The sequence below is a fragment of the Budorcas taxicolor genome, chromosome 1 (assembly GCF_023091745.1).
Source record: "Budorcas taxicolor isolate Tak-1 chromosome 1, Takin1.1, whole genome shotgun sequence".
Taxonomy (NCBI): domain Eukaryota; kingdom Metazoa; phylum Chordata; class Mammalia; order Artiodactyla; family Bovidae; genus Budorcas; species Budorcas taxicolor.
The window spans coordinates 125,555,072-125,574,405 of NC_068910.1; the positions used below are offsets into that span (position 1 = coordinate 125,555,072).

A 19,334-nucleotide genomic window follows, 5' to 3' on the forward strand; every position below is an offset into this window, starting at 1 on the left:
GAAAAGTTATGACCAACCTAGACAGCATATTAAAAAGTAGAGACATCACTTTGCCAACAAAGTTCCATCTAGTCAAAGCTATGGTTTTTCCAGTAGTCATGTATGGATGCGAGAGTTGGACTATAAAGAAAGCTGAGTGCCAAAGAATTGATGCTTTTGAACTGTGGTGTTGGAGAAGACTCTCGAGAGCCCCTTGGACTGCAAGGAGATCCAACCAGTCCATTCTAAAGGAGATCAGTCCTGAATATTCATTGGAAGGACTGATGCTAAAGCTGATACTCCAATACTTTGGCCACCTGATGCAAAAAAACTGACTCATTTGAAAAGACCCTGATGCTAGAAAAGATTGAAGGCAGGAGGAGAAGGGGATGACAGAGGATGAGATGGTTGGATAGCATCACTGACACAATGGACATGAGTTTGGGTAAATTCTGAGAGTTGGCGATAGACAGGGAAGCCTGGCATGCTGCAGTCCATGGGGTCACAAAGAGTCGGACATGACTCAGCAACTGAACTGAACTGAAGGCAGCGAAAATAGTTTGTATACTATAATGATGGATACATGTCATTACACGTTTGTCTAAAGTAATAGAAAGTATACCAAGAATGAACCTTAAGGTAAACTCTGGACTTTGGGTAATTCTGTATCAAGGTAAGCTCATCAACTATAACAGAAGTGCCACTCTAGCAGAGGATGGGGGAGCCATTCATGTGTGGGCACAAGAGGTACTCGGGAAATCTCTGTGCCTCTCAATTTTGCTGTCACCTAAAACCTGTTCTAGGAAAGTCTTGAAAAGCTCCAATGTTAATTTAGATATGGTGATTTTTATATGTAAAATCCACCTCAATAAATGTTTATAAAAACAAACAAAAAGTGGAAAAGAAAGAAAATGGTGAATGACAAGATTTCTATATGGAAGAATCACAATCATTTAGCATTGCAGATAATCCAAGAGGTCATGCAGTCTATTTGCCTTCTCTATAACTGAATACATCCTACAAAATGTGAAGTATGTTTTCAGGCACTCGCTTCTGCTACCGGAAAGTCACTATCTCACAAAGGTGCGCATCACGTTTTACAGAGATCAAACATGAGTGATTTCTTCCTTAGATGGATCTGAAATCCAGCTAACCCTAGTCCCCCGTCAGTGGTTTAAGCGTTATTCTTGCAAGAGACAAAAAAGAAAAAAAGAAAAAAAAAGAAGTCTACTCCCCCTACTATGTAACATTCCTTTAACTCTTAGTTCGTCCTGTTCTCCTTTAGTCTTTCTGTTTCAAATGAACTCCCTCAGGGTTTTTAACTTGTCTCCGACATCCAGGCCCGTTGCCATCTGGGTCACTCTGTAATGAATCTTCTTCAGTTTGTTGACGTTCCTTAAATGTGCCCAGAATCGAATGTGCTACTCTAGGTATGCCCTGATGAGGACAGGGAAGAAAAGCGACATTCCCTGCCCTTGCTTTGGGCACTGTACATCTTGTAATAGGGCACATGATCAAATTATCTTTTTCTTATTTTTTTTTTCTGATAGCCCTGCTTTATTATCTGAAACCAATTATTCTTCTGTCTCTTCTGAGATGGCATGAAGGTGGGAGAATCTAGAAGCCGGGAAACAGAAAAGATTTGTGTAATAATCTAATGATAAGTTGATATACAACAGACACAAGACATTGTTTAGAGAAAAAATAATAGGCATAGTAATGAATTAGATGTGAATAGTAACAATAAAAAAGAAGGAGGGAGGAGGCAACCACACTGAAATAACTACTAGTTTAAAGCAAGAGATTTAGGAAGGAGGAGTCTGGGAAGGAGCTATTAGAAAGAAGTGAAGAAAGGGCTTCATTGATGGCTCAGTGGTAAATCATTCATCTGTCACTGCAGGAAACGTGGGTTCAAGCCCTGACTTAGGAAGACCCCATGTCATAGTGGAACAACTAAGCCTGTGCACCACGGCTACTGAGCCTGTGCTGCTGCTGCTAAGTCGCTTCAGTCGTGTGGGACTCTGTCCGACCCCAGAGACGGCAGCCCACCAGGCTCCGCCCCTGGGATTCTCCAGGCAAGAACACTGGAGTGGGGTGCCATTGCCTTCTCCAATGCATGAAAGTGAAAAGTGAAAGTGACGTCGCTCAGTCGTGTCCGACTCTTCGCGACCCCATGGACTGCAGCCTTCCAGGCTCCTCCGTCCATGGGATTTTCCAGGCAAGAGTGCTGGAGTGGGGTGCCATCGCCTTCTCCGGAGTCTGTGCTCTAGAGCCCGGCAACCGCAACTACTGAAGCCTGTGTGCCTTAGAGCCCATTTGTAGTAGAAAAAGAAACCATTGCAATGAGAAGCCTGGGCACCACAACTAGAAAGTAGTCCCCACTTGCTGCAACTAGAGAAAAGCTCACACAACACTGAAGACCCAACCCAGAACAAAATAAATAAATAAAATTTAAAAATTAATTTAGAAAGGAAAGAGGTGAAGAAGATTCTTTCAGTTCTGTTGAAAAGTTCACAGCTCGCTTTGCTTTTCATGATGGAGAAAGGAGGAAAATAAGCTACTTTGGAAATAGATCTTGTTCGGATGCAAAATGGGACAGGCAGAGAACGCTTGCTCTTATGTACAACAGCACATGGAACCACGACGGGAGAAGAACAGATGGTTTGGTGGTTAAGATAAGCACTTAAAGTGAGGCTGTTCTTATCCTAAACTTATTCCAAACACCCAAGTTTCTTGAATCTGCAATATGACATTGGAAATATCACAATCAGGAAGCTTTCAGATGAGATTTCTGGCACTTCCTGAGGCAGTTGTATTCTCCAAGGACTGTTTTAATTAAGGCTCAGGAGATGAGTTCTCACTGCTGGTGGCTGTTGTGGTTTGAGCCCACACCTTCACCAAACAGATAAATTCATGCAGGTAATTGAGCCAAAACCCTTTACTATCAAGTCCCCAAGATTTATGGCTGTTTTTATCACCACGCCTGTAAAGCTCCAGGAATTGTGCTTGAAAAAGCAAGGGCTTATCCTCCATGAAGTAAAGAAACTAAAGAAAGCATTTATGTTACAGAAGACTGACTAGCAGTACACAGGAAAGAACATTTAGCCTCAATGCCAGCTCTTTTAATAATGGATGACTTTGGGCAAGTTATTTGATCTTCTGAACTCTAGTTTTATGATTTGTTCATAAATGCTTGCATTCCTGCACTCATTACTTCCAAATTAATTAAGTGCCTACTATGTTCTGCACAGATACTTACATAGTCTCTGCTCCAAGGAGTTTATATCTAGTGGGAAGAAGCCCAGCAGATTTCAGTTTTCTAGTCATTTGCTTTAAAATGATACCCTGTACAAAGTACTATGCTAAACAGTTTATACAGTATTTGCTTATTTTGCACAAAAATTTTATGAGGATATTTGTATCTCCAATTACAAATGGGGCAACTGAGAATTAAAAAGTCTAAATAATTCACCCAGTTAATGATTTAAATCAAGTATTTCTAATCCTGGTGCTTTTGTTCCCAACCTCCATACCACACTAGTCATATCTGCCCACATGCTGCTATGGGGGATGAGAGAGGACCATGGGCCACCACAGGCCATAACCCAAAGGATAGTAAAATATTTAGTACATAGGGTTTGGAAGAGGCGTTTATTTCCACAGAGGTTCAGGTGAAAGGACAGCACAATTTTAAAATGGACACAAAGCAGGTCAAGTCTTAAAATCAATCAGCATGTGAAGATGCTACCGAACAATCTGCCGATGCAAGAAAGAACAGTGGATGTGGAACCTTTGGTCCTGGTGCTCAGGAGTGGGAGGCAAGTGCGGGGAGTTGGGGAGGGGAGGGAGGAGAAGAATGGGAATCCATCCTTCCATATAGTCACCTTCCAAGAGCAAGAGGGCCATGAGATGGTGGAAAAAGCAGACTTATAGACTAGATTTAAAACTAATGTAGGCTAATGACGCAACCATCCAAGGAGGAAATAACCCGGACCACAGTCAACATATCACCTACGGAATGCAATGGGTCTTAAAAGGGCTTATCTGATGAGCTTTGTTTTAGAAAGTATAAAAAGAGTGGGTTTCTCCTAGATATTTGTCACTGGAACATACTCACAGTTTCACTAATTTAAAATGCTTCTTGCTACCACTGCATCTCCCTTATCCCACTGTATTCCCCACCTGCCAACAGTTTGACACAGATTTGATGAATTTGCTTCCCAATTTTACAGCACTGAGGTCTTCTCTGTACTCAGCAGTACTGCGTGGAGTTCACTGATAATCTCCCACGACCAGGTGCTTCTCTTTTAAATGGGCTGCCTCTCTTCCCGTTCTGCTTTCAATTTTAGTACCGTGTAATCAGTCTTCAGCTTTTTAACTTGACTCTGAGTGGGCTCAAATTTTTTATTGGTAGCAGCTTATGCTTCTGCCCTTGAGCCCTAGTAGCAAAAGAACTACATACATTTTAATAAAGTATCTTGCCATTCTGCCCTGTCATTGGCATACCTGTCTGTGTGCATGGGTATGCACATATATGTGCATACAAATACATAGTGTGTAATACACACACACACACACACACACACGATTTTTCCAAAAGGAACAAAGAACCAGAGGAGGAGGTGCAGTGACAAGAGATGAAAGAAATTGAGGTTGGAACAGAAGCTAAATATGGGAAAATGTATAATAGAGGATAATTTGTCAGTCACTAAAAAAGAGAGTACTGTAACTTAGGGACATTTTGTGCTACCAAGCATTAGAAGAGGTGGACAGTTCGAGATGCCGATTTCTTATTCCTATCATTTCTCAGAATTTGTTGTGATATGGAGCAGCAATTATGGGTTTGCAGGCATCATAACTTCAGCAGTTTTCAGGATTTCTATTTCTCAAACCGGAACTGAGGAATGAGATAAGGGATGTGGGGCCCACGTAGTTCCTACCAGAATCAAGCACCAGGGATTGGAAACAACTCTGACATGAGCAGGATGACCAGCCATTCTGTAGTCAAAAGAGTATTCAGCGGGATTCAGAAAGCATGGTTTCAGCCCTGACCCTGAGACGAAGAAATGGGAAAACAACAAAAACAATCGAAACACTTTTTTTCTAATACTGAAATTACCAGTATATATATATATATATATATATATATATATATATATATATATATATATACATACACACACATCTTCGTTTCATTTTAAAGTACTATCCTATAGAAAAAATGCAATTCAGTTCAGTTCAGTTGCTCAGTCGTGTCCAACTCTTCGTGACCCCATGAACCGCATCCCATTTCATAAACAAGAAAAAAGAGACTCAGCAAGTTAAATAACTGATCCAAGTTAACAAATCTGATAAACTAACAGAGGCAGGCTTCGTACCAAGAACCTCAGGATTTCTGATTGTAGCCCTCTTTGCTTTCCCCTCTCACCTCCTAGCTAACTAGGGAGGTCACACAGCCATGCCAGCTATCTTGAGCCTCCAGGGATTTGCTGGGAAAATTAGATAACTCGTCTAGATCAGTAGTTTCCAAATGTGCATACGTATGGGTACATACATGTGTGCCTATGTGCTTGAGAGAGGCAGAGCCTTTCTGAACGCAAAACCTTACACAGAGTTTGCTGGATGTTACAGACACTGGCAGAGCCGTGCTGATTAAAGACTGGTGTCTCACTATCTCCATCCTCACTGTGACCCTCAAGAGATGCCAAGGAATATACAAGTTTGCAGAGAGCAGCTTGAAAACCTCTGTGTAACATTCTTTGATCAAGTGTGTGTGTGTGTGTGTGGTCAGGGGGGCGGTGGTAAACCCAGTGACATGGTCTTTTTCTATTGTTCATCTTCAAAAGACTTTTTGGTCAGTTTCAGAGTGTGGGAATTCATTTGAAAGATACTTATTAAGCATCTATTAAGAGTAGAGTCTTAAAAGCTAGTTTCACCTCTGTACTTGGAATTGGCAGCTGCTTCTCTTCCCAGAAGACAGTCCCATAAAGATGAGGCTGTGCAAATCCACTGCTCTGGGTTCTAGCTCCAGCTCCAATGCTAAGCTCCATGATTTCTGGAATGTCACCACTCTCTGAATGCGGCTCCTCATTTACAAAATGAGGGTGATCTCTAGGACCTCTTGCAGCTTTAACATTCTATGATATTATGCCAATTTTATGACTTCAAAAAAACAATTAGATACTTTTTTTTATTTCCACAGCACTACATCCTATGGGCTGACAGTTGCCTGCCATGGATGAAATTACTTTTTAATAACTATGTATTTGGTGCTCATTTTAAATTTTTAAAGTATCCCCTTCAGGGCATAAACACGTTTCTATATCTAGCTATTTAACTGTGAGGGAGGAAAAGGCTTAAACTCGTAATTTTGCATTCTAATTTTGTGGGTTAGACTTTCAGTCTGGGTGTGAAGTCTGGGCAGTAAGAACCACATTTGCGAGCTGGGCTCCTTGAGCAGAGCACAAAGGGGCTTGGGGACAAGCAGAGGAAGAAAGGTGATGTGCCCCCACTTACAGAAACTAGGGGTGGGCTCTGAGAAGGAATTTAACATCTTCCTTACCTGGGCTGCTCTTTTTTCTCATGTTTCACCGTCTCACCCATTCTCTAAACAGATCTCTGTAATTTTTCCACAAAAAATCCTCTTTTAAAAATATAAGAATTACACAAAGGGTTAAGTATTCTTTAGTATAATAGACACAATGCATGCAAATTAAAGGAACTATTAACCTAGATTCATTTTAGTGTTTATCAGGGTAACAAATACTGGAGAGGCTGACAGTAAAAAGTACTCACATAATTTGGTCACATTGTAAAACGTACAAATCTTTGGATAAGGAACTGAGATTCCAAAATCAGAATGACATTCCTGACAATACTAGCCAAGAAAGTCTCATCACCAAATATTTATGAAGCACTTGCTTTATACCAAAACTATTTAAATTGGTCAAAAAAATAGAAATTTATCAATAGTAATCAAAAATTAGAACCAATATAAACATCCAAGTATAGGAGATTGATCTAGTATGGCTTATCAATGCATTCAAATATTATAAAGCCACTGAATCTTAAAATACATAAGCTGCTTAACATTAAAACATGGTGGTGGTTTAGTCACTAAGTCATGTCTGACTCTTGCAACCCCATGGACTGTAGCCCACCAGGCTGCTCTGTCTATAGGATTTCCCAGGCAAGAGTACTGGAGTGGGTTGCCACTTCCTTCTCCAGGGGATCTTCCCAATCCAGGGATCAAACCCACTTCTCCTGCATTGCAGGAGATTCTTTACCAACTGAGCCACCAGGAAAGCAATTTGTTTGGGCTATCATGTTAAACAGAAAAGCAAATCAGAAAATGGTTTGTACATTAATACCTAAGATATCATTCATATGGTCAGCAATTTGAAAGAAATATGGAAAAGTGAAATGAGTTTTTATTAAAGTGGTGATATTGTGTGTGATCCTTTTGAAGATGGTGTTAAATGATGATATTAGAGTACCTTTGTCCAGCAACAAAAAGGGGCTGCATTCCCTAATGGCACTTTGTGTGAATGTGATAGCATTTAGCTACAGGAGAGACTTCTTAAGGTTCATGGTGATTCCAGGTCCACAATGTGGCCGCCTGAGGTCTGACCATTTGTGCCGCCAACTACATAGAAGATTATATAACCTTTTGCAAACTTTCACAGCTCTAATTCTTTCTCTAGGGGAATACTGGAAAGTGGTTCCTTTGCAGATTTCATAAATTTTCATTTTCCAACTTCCCCTCAGTCTCTTCTGATGACTTTTCTGAAAAGAAAAAAAAAAATCCTTCTGGAAGTTTCATGCTGTAGTACTACCTGTGGGTATGATTCCCCATGTGAGGATGTCAAATTTAATTAGATTTTGCTCTCTGTTACTTAATGACTCAACTAGGCTCACAAGTCCAAGATCATAACCTCCCTACTAGGCTGCCAAGTTAGCTATTTCAAGGAACAATTATTTGTGGTACCCAACCATAATTATTTCAAACCATGCCCAGAAAATAATAAAACTAGTAATACTCGCTGAATTATATCCTCCTTCTGAGGATACTCAAGCATTTCACAAGATTTCTTCACTCAATCATATGTATAACACAGGCAAGAAACAGGTGAGCAATATTAAAACATACTTCTAAGGGCTTCTTTAATAAGAAAAGACATCCTCAATTACCTCCTTTTCCTATAAGAAATTTTCAGTACACTGAGCAGATTCCAATGATATCTGACAAAAGCATAAGGAATCCAGAACTAGATAAAAATAATTTATTTTTTAAGGCAAACAAAGAGGATATATTTTTCTGGGTCCAAAAACATTCTGTTCTTCTGAAAATCTTTGGAGCCTGTTCACTTTCTAGGTCTTCATTGATTACTTTGGTCTATAAAGTGCCAATAAACATGTAACCAGTAAACAACATATAACAAAAATGTCAAGATCCAAGGAAAAGCCTTATCAGCTCTACGGAAGTCAAAAGGCACATAGCCTTCCTGAGGGTCTCACACCAGCAGCCCATCTGGCTTGAAGCAACACTGATCAGATAATGATGCTCTGTGAGAGTGCTGCCAGCCCTAGAATGAACTTCTGAGTGATTCCCTGTCTTTTTTGTTCACCATTGTCTCTCAGCACTTGGGACAGCATATCTTGCCTACAGTAAGTGCTTAGTATCAATCCATACTTGTTAAATAAATGAATCTACACTGCTTTTGATTTACTGATCAGACACAAATTTTCCCTGCTGTAACTGAAACTGTGCAATAAATGGACTTTGACAGTAATTTGAACAAAGAAAGTGAAAGTCGCTCAGTCGTGTCCTACTCTTTGCAACCCCATGGACTATACAGTCCACAGAGTTCTCCAGGCCAGAACACTGGCGTGCGTAACCGTTCCTTTCTCCAGAGGATCTTCTTGACCCAGGGATAGAACCGGGGTCTCCTGCATTACAGGAAGATTCTTTACCAGCTGAGCTAGCAGGAAAGCCCAAAATGAGACCTTGTCACCTGAACAGGGACTTGAACCCTAGGCACTCAGATTAAAAATCTGATGCTCTACCAAATGAGCTATCCAGGCTCCCTAAGCCAGCTGTAAAGAGTATTTTGGGGAAATTCATGATACAAATGCACCTCTACAGCTTCTCTTGCGCTGCTCTTCACATAAGTAGAACTCTTTCAACTTTCTGGCCTCAATTTAACCACTCCTTGGAGTGGTCTTCCCAGATCACCGATTCTGAAGACCCATCCCTCCAGGCATAATTTCATTGCAGCATTAATCAGAATATGCATTTATACAGTGCTTTGGGGTAAACAGTTACTTCCCTCTCGTCTCTAAGTTGCATGTCCATTTTCTTCATCACCATAAATTAGCACAGTACCAGATTCATATCAGACGCTTAAATGAGTGCATATAACATATATTCAAAGTCCATTTTACCTTGTTTCAATTGTGTCTGAAAATACATTTTTAGACTCAGGTTTGTCTCTTAAACAGAATTTTCCCTTCTCTTCAACTTCTCCATTTTCCTTTCCCCTCTTCTCGTCATGTTAGTCACTCAGTCGTGTCCTACTCTTTGCGATTCTATGGACTGTAGCCCACCAGGCTCCTCTGCCCATGGGATTTTCTAGGCAAGAATACTAGAGCGTGTTGCCATTTCCTTCTCTGGGGATCTTTCTGACCCAGGGATAGAAACTGGGTCTCCTGCATTGCAGGCAGATGAGCCACGAGGGAAGGCTTTTCCTCTCCTCTCTCTCCTATTTCTATTATCATTTCACCACCCTCCTCCTTCTTCTAGTCTCTCTTCCCTGCCACCCTATTTATGAATTTTATGAATGACAGCTCACACATGGAAGATATGTTCCCACTTACTGTCTATTAGGTAATGAACAACAAAAATGAGAGTCGACTCATATTTTAAAGGGTCATAACTTTCAATCACGTAATTTTGCCAAGCATTCCAACAGCTGTGATTTTAAAAGTCATCAAAATTCAGTCATGCTCGTACTGCTTCAAAATAGACTGAAGATAAAGCATTCTACTAATTTATATTAACCATATACAGAGATGTATCTAACTAAACACATGCTATATATTTGTACATAGGGAGCACAAGCTGTTTTTGTTTTGTTTTGTTTGGAGAAACTAGTCTAAGCCAGACGTAGAATGCAAAATATAGATGTGCAAGGTAAGCAAACTGTGTTAGTCATTCAGTTGTGTCCAACTCTTTGAGAGTGTACGTACTGGGTGGGGCCTGCCAGGCTTTCTCCAGCCATGGAATTCTCCAGGCAAGAATACTGGAATGGATTGTCATTCCCTTCCCCAGTAGATCTTCCTGAACCAGGGATCAAAGTCAGGTCTCCTGCACAACAGGCAGATTCTTTACCATCTAAGTCACCAGAGAAGACCAAGGTAAGCCAAGTTCAGTCTCAGGTGTGTCCAATTTTTTGCAATCTAATGGACTGCAGCACGCCAGGCTTCTCTGTCCATCAACAACTTCCTGAGCTTGCTCAAACTCATGTCCTCGAATCGGTGATGCCATCCAACCATCTCATTCTCTGTCATCCCCTTCTCCTTCTGCCTTCAATCATGCCCAGCATTAGGGTCTCTTCCAATGAGTCAGTTCTTCGCATCAGTTGGCCAAAGTATTGGAGCTACAGCCTCAACATCAGTTCTTCCAATAAATATTCAGGATTGATTTCCTTTAGGATGGATCTCCTTGCAGTCCAAGAGACTCTCAAGAGTCTTCTCTAACCCTACAGTTCTAAAGCACCGAGTCTTTGGTGCTCAGCTTTCCATATAGTCCAAATCTCACATCCATACATGACTACTGGAAAAAAACATAGCTTTGACTAGACAGACCTTTGTGGGAAATGAAATGTCTCTGATTTTTAATATGCTGTCTAGGTTGGTCATAGCTCTTCTTCCAAGGAGCAGCGGTTTTTTAATTGCATGGTTTCAGTTATCATCTGCAGTGATTTTGGAGCCCAAGAAAATAAAGTGTGTTACTGTTCTCATATTTCCCCATCTATTTGTCATGATGTGATGAGACCGGATGCCATGATCTTAGTTTTCTGAATGTTAAGCTTTAAGCCAACTTGTTCACTTTCCCCTTTCACTTTCATCAAGAGGCTTTTTAGTTCCTCTTCACTTTCTGCCATAAGGGTGGTGTCATCTGCATATCTGAGATTATTGACATTTCTCCTGGCAATCTTGATTCCAGCTTGTGCTTCTTCCAGCCCAGCGTTTCTCATGATGTACTCTGCATATAAGTTAAATAAGCAGGGTGACAATATGCAGCTTTGATATACTCCTTTTCCTATTTGGAACCAGTCTGTTGTTCCATGTCCAGTTCTAACTGTTGCTTCCAGACCTGCATATAGGTTTCTCTGGTATCTCTAATTTTCTTGAAGAGATCTCTTGTCTTTCCCATTCTATTGTTTTTTTTTCTTTGCACTGATCACTGAGGAAGGCTTTCTTATCTCTCTTTGTTCTTCTTTGGAACTCTGCATTCAGATGGATATAGTTTTCCTTTTCTCCTTGGCCTTTAGCTTCTCTTCTTGTCTCAGCTATTTGTAAGGCCTCTTCTGACAACCATTCCTTTCTTTTTTTTTTTTTTGGTGTTGGTCTTGGTCACTACCTCCTGTACAATATCATGAACCTCCATCCATAGTTCTTCAGGAACTCTGTCTATCAGATCTAATCCCTTGAATCTATTTGTCACTTCCACTGCATAATTGTAAGGGATTTGATTTAGGTCATATCTGAGTGGCCTAGTGATTTTCCCTACTTTTTTCAATTTACGTCTGAATTTTGCAATAAGGAGTTTTTGATTGGAGCCACAGTCAGCTCTTGGTCCTGGTTTTGCTGATTTATAGAGCTTCTCCATCTTCGGCTGCAAAGAATATAATCAATCTGATTTCAGTATTGACCATCTGGTGATGTCCATTTGTAGAGTTGTATCTTGTGTTGTTGGAAGAGGGTGCTTGCTATTCCAGTGCATTCTTGCAACAAACCTCTGTTAGGCTTTGCCCTGCTTCACTTTCTACTCCAAGGCCAAACTTGCCTGTTACTCCAGGTATCTCTTGACTTCCTACTTTTGCAATCCAGTTCCCTATAATGAAAAGGACATCTTTTTTGGTGTTAGTTTTATTAGGTCTTGTAAGTCATCATAGAACTGCTCAACTTCAGCTTCTTCAGATTAGTGGTTGGGGCACAGACATGCCTTACTGTGATACTGAATTGTTTGCCTTGGAAACAAACTGAGATCATTCTGTCATTTTTGTGACTGCACCTAAGTATTGCATTTCGGAGTCTTTCATTGACTATGAGGGCTACCCTATTTTTTCTTCAAAGGGATTCTTGCCCACAGTAGTAGATATAATGGTCATCTGAATTAAATTTGCCCATCCAAGTCCCTTTTATTTCACTGTTTCCTAAAATGTTGATGTTCATTCTTGCCATCTCCTGTTTGACCACTTCCAATTTACCTCGATTCATGGACCTAACATTCCAAATTCCTATGCAATTTGTTCTTGACAACATCCAACACTACTTCCATCACCAGTCACATCCACAACTGGGTGTTATTTTCACTTTGGTTCCATCTCTTCATTCTTTCTGCAGTTATTTCTCCACTCTTCTCCAGTAGCACACTGGGTACCTACTGATCTGGGCAGTTCACCTTTCAATGTCATATATTTTTGCCTTTTCATACTGTTCAGAGAATTTTCATACTGTTCAGCTAGTTTTCATACTCTTCAGAGAGTTCTGACAAAATGTGCTCCACTGGAGAAGTGAAGTGAAGTTGCTCAGTCATGTCCGACTCTTTGTGACCCCATGGGCTATAGCCTACCAGGCTCCTCTGTCCATGGGATTTTCCAAGTAATAGTCCTGGAGTGGATTGCCATTTTCTTCTCCAGGGGATCTTCCCAACCCAGGAATCGAACCCAGGTCTCCCGCATTGTAGACAGACACTTTACTGTCTGAGCCACCAGGGAAGTCCACTTCTTGCCTTGAGAACCCCATGAATAAGGTAAGCAAAGCCTGACTTCAAAAGGAAGAAAACATTATTCCTGCTGGTTTCTCTAAACTTCATTTGTTTGCTTTTTTAGTCCTTTCTAAGTGAGCCAGTTTTTCCCACACTCATCAAAACTTTTCTTGAAGATGGTGCAAAGTATCAGCAAAGACATCCCTTCATAAAGCCTTCTGTGACAATTGTTCAGTTGCTAAACCATGTCCTACGCTGTAACCCCATAAACTACAGCATACCAGGCTTCCGTGTCCTTCCCTATCTCCCAGAGATTGCTCAAATTCATGTCCATTGAGTTGGTGATGCCATCCAACCATCTCATTCTCTGTTGCCCCCTTCTTCTTCTGCCCTCAGTCTTTCCCAGCATCAGGGTCTTTTTCAATAGGTCAGCTCTTCACATCAGGTGGCCAAAGTATTGGAGCTTCAGCATCAGCATCAGTCCTTCCAATGAATATTCTGCATTAATTTACTTTAGCATTGACTGATTTGATCTCCTGGCTCTCCAAGGGTCTCTCAAGTGTCTTCTCCAACACAATTTGAAAGCATCAAATCATTGGTGCTCAGTCTTCTTTATGGTCCAACTGTCACAGCTGGACATGAATACTGGAAAGACCATAGCTTTGATCATACAGACCTCTGTCAGCAAAGTGATATCTCTGCTCTTTAATACTCTGTCTAGGTTGGTCACAGCTTTTCTTCCAAGGAGTAAGCGTCTTTTAATTTCATGGCTGCAGTCAATGTCTGCAGTGATTTTGGAGCCCAAGAACATAAAATTTGCCACTTTTTTCACTTTTCCCCCATCTATTTGCCAAGAAGTGTTGCGACTGTATGACACGATCTTCATTTTTAGAATGCTGAGTTTTAAGCTAGCTTTTGCACTCTCCTCTTTCACCCTCATCAAAAGACTCTTTCATTCCTCTTTGCTTTCTGCCATTACAGCGGTGTTATCTGCATATCTGAGTTGGTTGATATTTTTCCTGACAGTCTTGATTCCAGCCTGTGATTCATCAGCCCATCATTTTGCATGAGGTACTCTGCATATAAGTTAAATAAGCGCGTGACAATATACAGCCTTGATGTACTCCCTTCCCAATTTTGAACCAATCTGTTTTTCCATGTTCGGTTCTAACTGTTCTTCTGGACCTACATACAGCTTTCTCAGGAGACAGCTAAGGTGGTCTGATATTCCCAGCTCTTTAAGAATTTCCCACATTTTGTTGTGTTCCACACAGTCAAAGGTTTTAGCATAGTTTATGAAGCAGAAGTAGATGTTTTTTCTGGAATTCCTTTGCTTTCTCTATGATCCTGTGACAGAATGTGATTACAAATCGATGTTGTCAAGGTTAAAAAATATATTAATCATTCTTAAAGGATACATAACTGTGAAAGAGGAAACATACCCAAATGCAGAAGCTCACCTTTAGCATCAGTAGAATAGTTACACCTCAATCTCTGCAATTAAGACAGATCGAGCTTTGACTTCAGGTTTCACCTTTATTGATCATGTCACTTTAGGCAAAGCACTGGACTCTCTTGACTCTCACTTTTCTTATACATAAAATAAAGGTATAACAATATCTACTAAATATGGTGATTAAATGGGCCTGAAAAGTAATGTGTAATACAGTAGTAGGTACATGGAGTAAGTACTCAATTGTTTTTGCTTAATTGCAAAGTCACGTATTACTCTTTCATAACCTCATGGACTGTAGCCCACCAGCGTCCTCTGTTTAGGGAATTCTCCAGGCAAGAATACTGAAGTGGGTTGCCATTCCCTCCTCGAGGGGATGTTCCGAACCCAGGAATCGAACCTGGGTCTTCTGCATTGGCAGGCAAGTTTTCTACCACTGAGTCACCAGGGAAGTCCAAGTACTCAAGTAAATGATAGTTATTACTACTACTGTGATTCTCATCAGTAATGCTATGTTCTTGCAGTAATGGTGGTGATTACTTCATTCTTGTCAAATGCTAAAAGAATGTGGCAAAATAAAGGAAGCCAATTTTAAGTGCCATCATGTGGAAAATATATCAAATAAAGCAAATGTAGGTCCTATAAGAAAACTAACCTGGACTCTCAAAAGGAGACTAACTTAATCCCCCATTTACTCATGAAGGAAGGTGAGGGCATTAGTGTCAGCAGATAGCCTATTCAGGCTTCACTTTTGGTTCACCTGATAAAGAATCTGCCTGCAATGTGGAAGACCTGAGCTCGATCCCTGACTCATTTTCTCATCCAGTATTTCCTACAGGCTTTCCAAATAACGACTTGAGGAAGCATTTAGGTAACATCAGCTCTATCATGTTACTCTAGGAATCAGTGAATATGTCTGAATTTAAAAAGTTATGAAAATGTTTGACAAATTTAAATCAAACACATATTTAAATTCAAATAAAAATTTGAATAAATCCCACAATTAATTTTCTCCAGTTTCATTTTCATTATTTGTAAGTTAGCTTTATCATGGAAATTTCACAAACAAAAATATCAAAATTTCTTCTGAAAGTGTTTTCTTTGGGGGATTATAGTTTTAGTCTACCAAATTAAGACATTCAGAGAAAAATGAACAGAAACATTTGCATTTTTCTCATATCCTCAAATAATAACACATGATCAATTACCTATGTAAAGAAAACAAAAGAAAGTCTAGAAGTTACAAAATATTCTCAGAGTAGTCATGAATAAAATCTAAATTCAAATGTTAATACCACAAATAAACTTTGCTGGAAATTCCTGTTTATTTTAGATTTTTATAGGCTAGACATAAATTTGCTATTAATATAGATAACACTGAGTTGTACTTCAGAATACCAATAACTACAGGCAATTGCCAATATACAAAGCATGCATTCCAAAATTTCATTTATAATTCAGTCATTTGGAACTTGCAACAGCTTTTCCCACATAAATACTTAGAATTTTTGTGGTTAAGTTCATAGTAAGGCCACATATGCTACTTTTACATGAAATCATTATAAAACATTTATATCTACAGAAGGAAACTAATATATACTTTCATTAATAAAACATAAACTAAAATAATACAATGTTAAACTGAGATAATGTTTATTATTATATATTTATTCAAAACTGTATGCATTGGTGAAAAGAATGGCAAAACTCAAAAGGGAAGAAGTGTGGTAAGTTTGGTAGAATTCCTGAAGAAAGCTTAAGAGTATCTTCAAGGACTTAGCTAATTTGGGCCAAATTCTCTTTTTTCCTAAATAATTTCAGATCTTACAGAAGGTACAGGTAGATTTTCAGAACCATATTTAAATATTATCAGTTACTGACTAAAAAAGGTAAATAAAAAGAAGAGAGGGTAAGTGAATAACAAGGAGCTGCAGGGGAGGTAAATTTGAAATAAGCAAGCAGAAATGTCTGGAAACAAAGGAGACTGCCTGGGAGGAAATCTGAGCTACACGCAGAGAATGCCAGAGGTGGAGGATTGTGTATAATCCTTTGGTAGCAGATTAAGAAAGTGCTGGGGCAGAAATCTGGCCAACTTGTCCTATGAGCTGACTACAAAATGACAGGGGTGCTTCTTCATGACATTTTGGTTGCCAGAGAACGTGCACAAGTTGTAAGAAGGTAAACGCTTAGCAGGCTCTGCTGTGATGCTCTTATAGCGCCTTTCATGCTTGTGGGTGGAACACTTTTTTTGTCTTTACCAGGTTAACATGCAAACCTTATGATCTTAGAAACACTCAACGTTGATTGGTGTTCTCTAGCCATGTGTTGGGTATTAGGTTTTAGCTTTTAAGCACATTGTGATACTGCTTCTTAATTAGTGGAACAAAAACTAAATGGGTGGTAGAAATAAGGACATTTGATATTACAGTCATACATACTGTAGTGTAGTGCTATGCTCTTGCAGCTATTTTCATATATTTCAAAATGTGTTTGATTTCTGACTTCCCATCTGACAATAGACCCAGCAAGAAGTCCAGACAGACTCTATGAATAACCTTTTGCCTGTAATGCAATCGTGCCATCCCTAGTCTGTGGGCTATGTCATCTCCAATTAAACAGTGGCTCAATCAGTGTGAAGACAGCCTTCATATTGTTACTGCAGAAAGGTTTCTCCTCTGTGACTAAGCCTTTTCCAGCTGTCAAGATGTTCACCAATTGCTGCCTCAGCTCCTTGGAACCTGCTTGGCTTGTGAGCGCCGATGCATTTACTGTACTAGTAATTAATGCCGTTAGCATTGTAATTAAAAAGAAAAAAAAACTTTTTGCCTTTATACTCAGGGTGATAATGCTGCAAGTAAAAATTAATTAAAATGAGATGAATTGCCTTCAGTTAAACGAAACGGAAAGAGAAAAGGAGGGGTGAGGGAGGAGGGACCTGACAAAGAGTTTGCAGCCTTATTAATGAAGCAAACTGAGGAGGCTGGGCTTCACATTTTCCCCTGATTCTTCTTCCTTTGTGTTACAGTCTGGGTTAATGGAGCCCAAAGCTATCAGTTGGTGAGGCAATACAAAGAAGTTCCATTTCTGCTCCATTTGGCTATGGGTCACTATGAAGACGGCAAACATGAGCGCCCATGTTTGTCAAGCCCCTCTTTAATTTCCCCTTATCGGTCTGTTTGAAGTAATGGGCTGTGAAATTGACTTCTATATTATTATTAATTAGATATGATGCCTGATTTTTCTTAACGATACTGTGAAAAGGTCTGGTTCTTTGTATAGGACAAAATCCTGACAAATTCAATCATCGATTAAAACAGAGCTTGAGTGGGAAAGTCTGACCTCTTCTCATCCTGAAAGCAAAGACCTGGTGATCATCTTCCAGTCTCCTGTTTTTCTGAAATTAGCCTCCCAGTTCTGACTGAAGGACACAGATCCTTTAAATCAAAGTAATACACCAGTATTCTAAATTTCATAAAGGAACAACAATCAATTAATCAATAAACACATTCTTAATGAAATCCTGGTGTGTACCTTAAGATTACGTCTGTGCTCCAGGGGATAAAGAAACAGTGAAAAAAAACAACCCTTGTCTTCAAAGAATTGATAAACTCACTAAAAAAAAAAAAGCTTAGTTGCATAAACCACTTATAAGTGGGTAATTGAAGCCTAAAGGCTTTGACACTCTGAGTGAAACAGGTTGGTATAAAAGAAGGGACACTGGTCTGGAAGTCAGTAATAACTGCATGGGAGAATAAGCCAAAGAAAAAAGAGAAGATAAAGGGACACAGTTAAAGAGGGAAGAATTTTCATTACAGCTCACAGAATATAATTTCTATATATCTCAAGTCATTGGTCAAGAAGGGAAAAACTACCTGCAGCAGGTAAATTTCTGCTGGGATTTCTGCTGGAATTTCCAGTAAATTTCTGGAATTTCTCTAGTGCTCCGAGAGGCTTCTTTCATACTCTAACAATTACTGACTGACTCCTCTGGTTCTGTTTGGTGTTCTATGGACTGTCACACATTGGACATTCTACCCTTTTAAGCCTTGATTCTCTGACATACCTTCGTTCCATTTTCAGGCAGAAACATATTCCCACAGCTTAGAGATGGGAATCACTACATGGTTCATCTTTCAGAGTTAGGGCCCAACTCGGTGCAGGAACTGAGCTCATTTAGAAGAACAATGCCTCGAATCAACAGCTCTTAGCATGGGTTTTAAAATTCGTACAAGAGATTCTGGGGAGCCTTCAGATAATCTCTTGAAAGTATTAAATATAGTTCTTCAAATTCCACATGTTTGGGGCCACTTCACTAGCATCACCAGGTAACAGCTTTCCAAGAAAACGGTAGTAAGTGTGACCATATGACTTACTTTTTCAACATCTGTTCATGGATGTTACAGATTGTAAAATTAGATTCTTCAGATTTAAGAGCAAAGTTGATATTCTCTTTGTGAAGCCATCTGTATTTGCACAAAGGGAATTTCTTCAAGTCCCTTCAACCAAAGACATTTCGAGAAAAATGTTCACTTGGTCCATTCACCATCTAGATGGAAAGCCTGATGACTGTTGTGCCCTAGAGAAGCTGCCCAGATGCTTTATAAAGGCTGTGGCTTGGCTGCAGAACATCTGCAATTTCCAAATAGGGGGAATCAATCCAAGCTCCAGCTAGTTCAGCCTGAGAAAGAGGCAGTTTGAGAAGCTTTTTTTTTTTTTTTTTTTTTTAAATTTTTTAGCAGCAGGGTAGATTTGCTGCCTGAGGCAAGGAAGGTCTTGAGTCTCAGATGTGCACAGGTCTTAAACACCAAGAAAGTAGAGCTATTAGGGTAAATGAACCTAGCTGGGCCTTGATGGATGTCAAATGGGCTCAGAGCAGCTGCTGAACTACCCAAACAAGGGAGAGGCCTA

At 39.8% G+C, this 19,334-nt stretch overlaps 1 protein-coding gene and 1 non-coding gene across 2 annotated transcripts in view; both read right to left on the minus strand.

Annotated features, from left to right (window-relative positions):
• LSAMP (limbic system associated membrane protein) overlaps positions 1-19,334 on the minus strand; it is a 694,888-nt gene that overhangs the window by 441,298 nt on the left and 234,256 nt on the right. The gene's annotated exons all lie outside the window — the stretch shown is intronic.
• Positions 8,991-9,063, minus strand: TRNAK-UUU (transfer RNA lysine (anticodon UUU)). The gene has a single exon. It is a non-coding gene; the product is annotated as a tRNA-Lys (tRNA).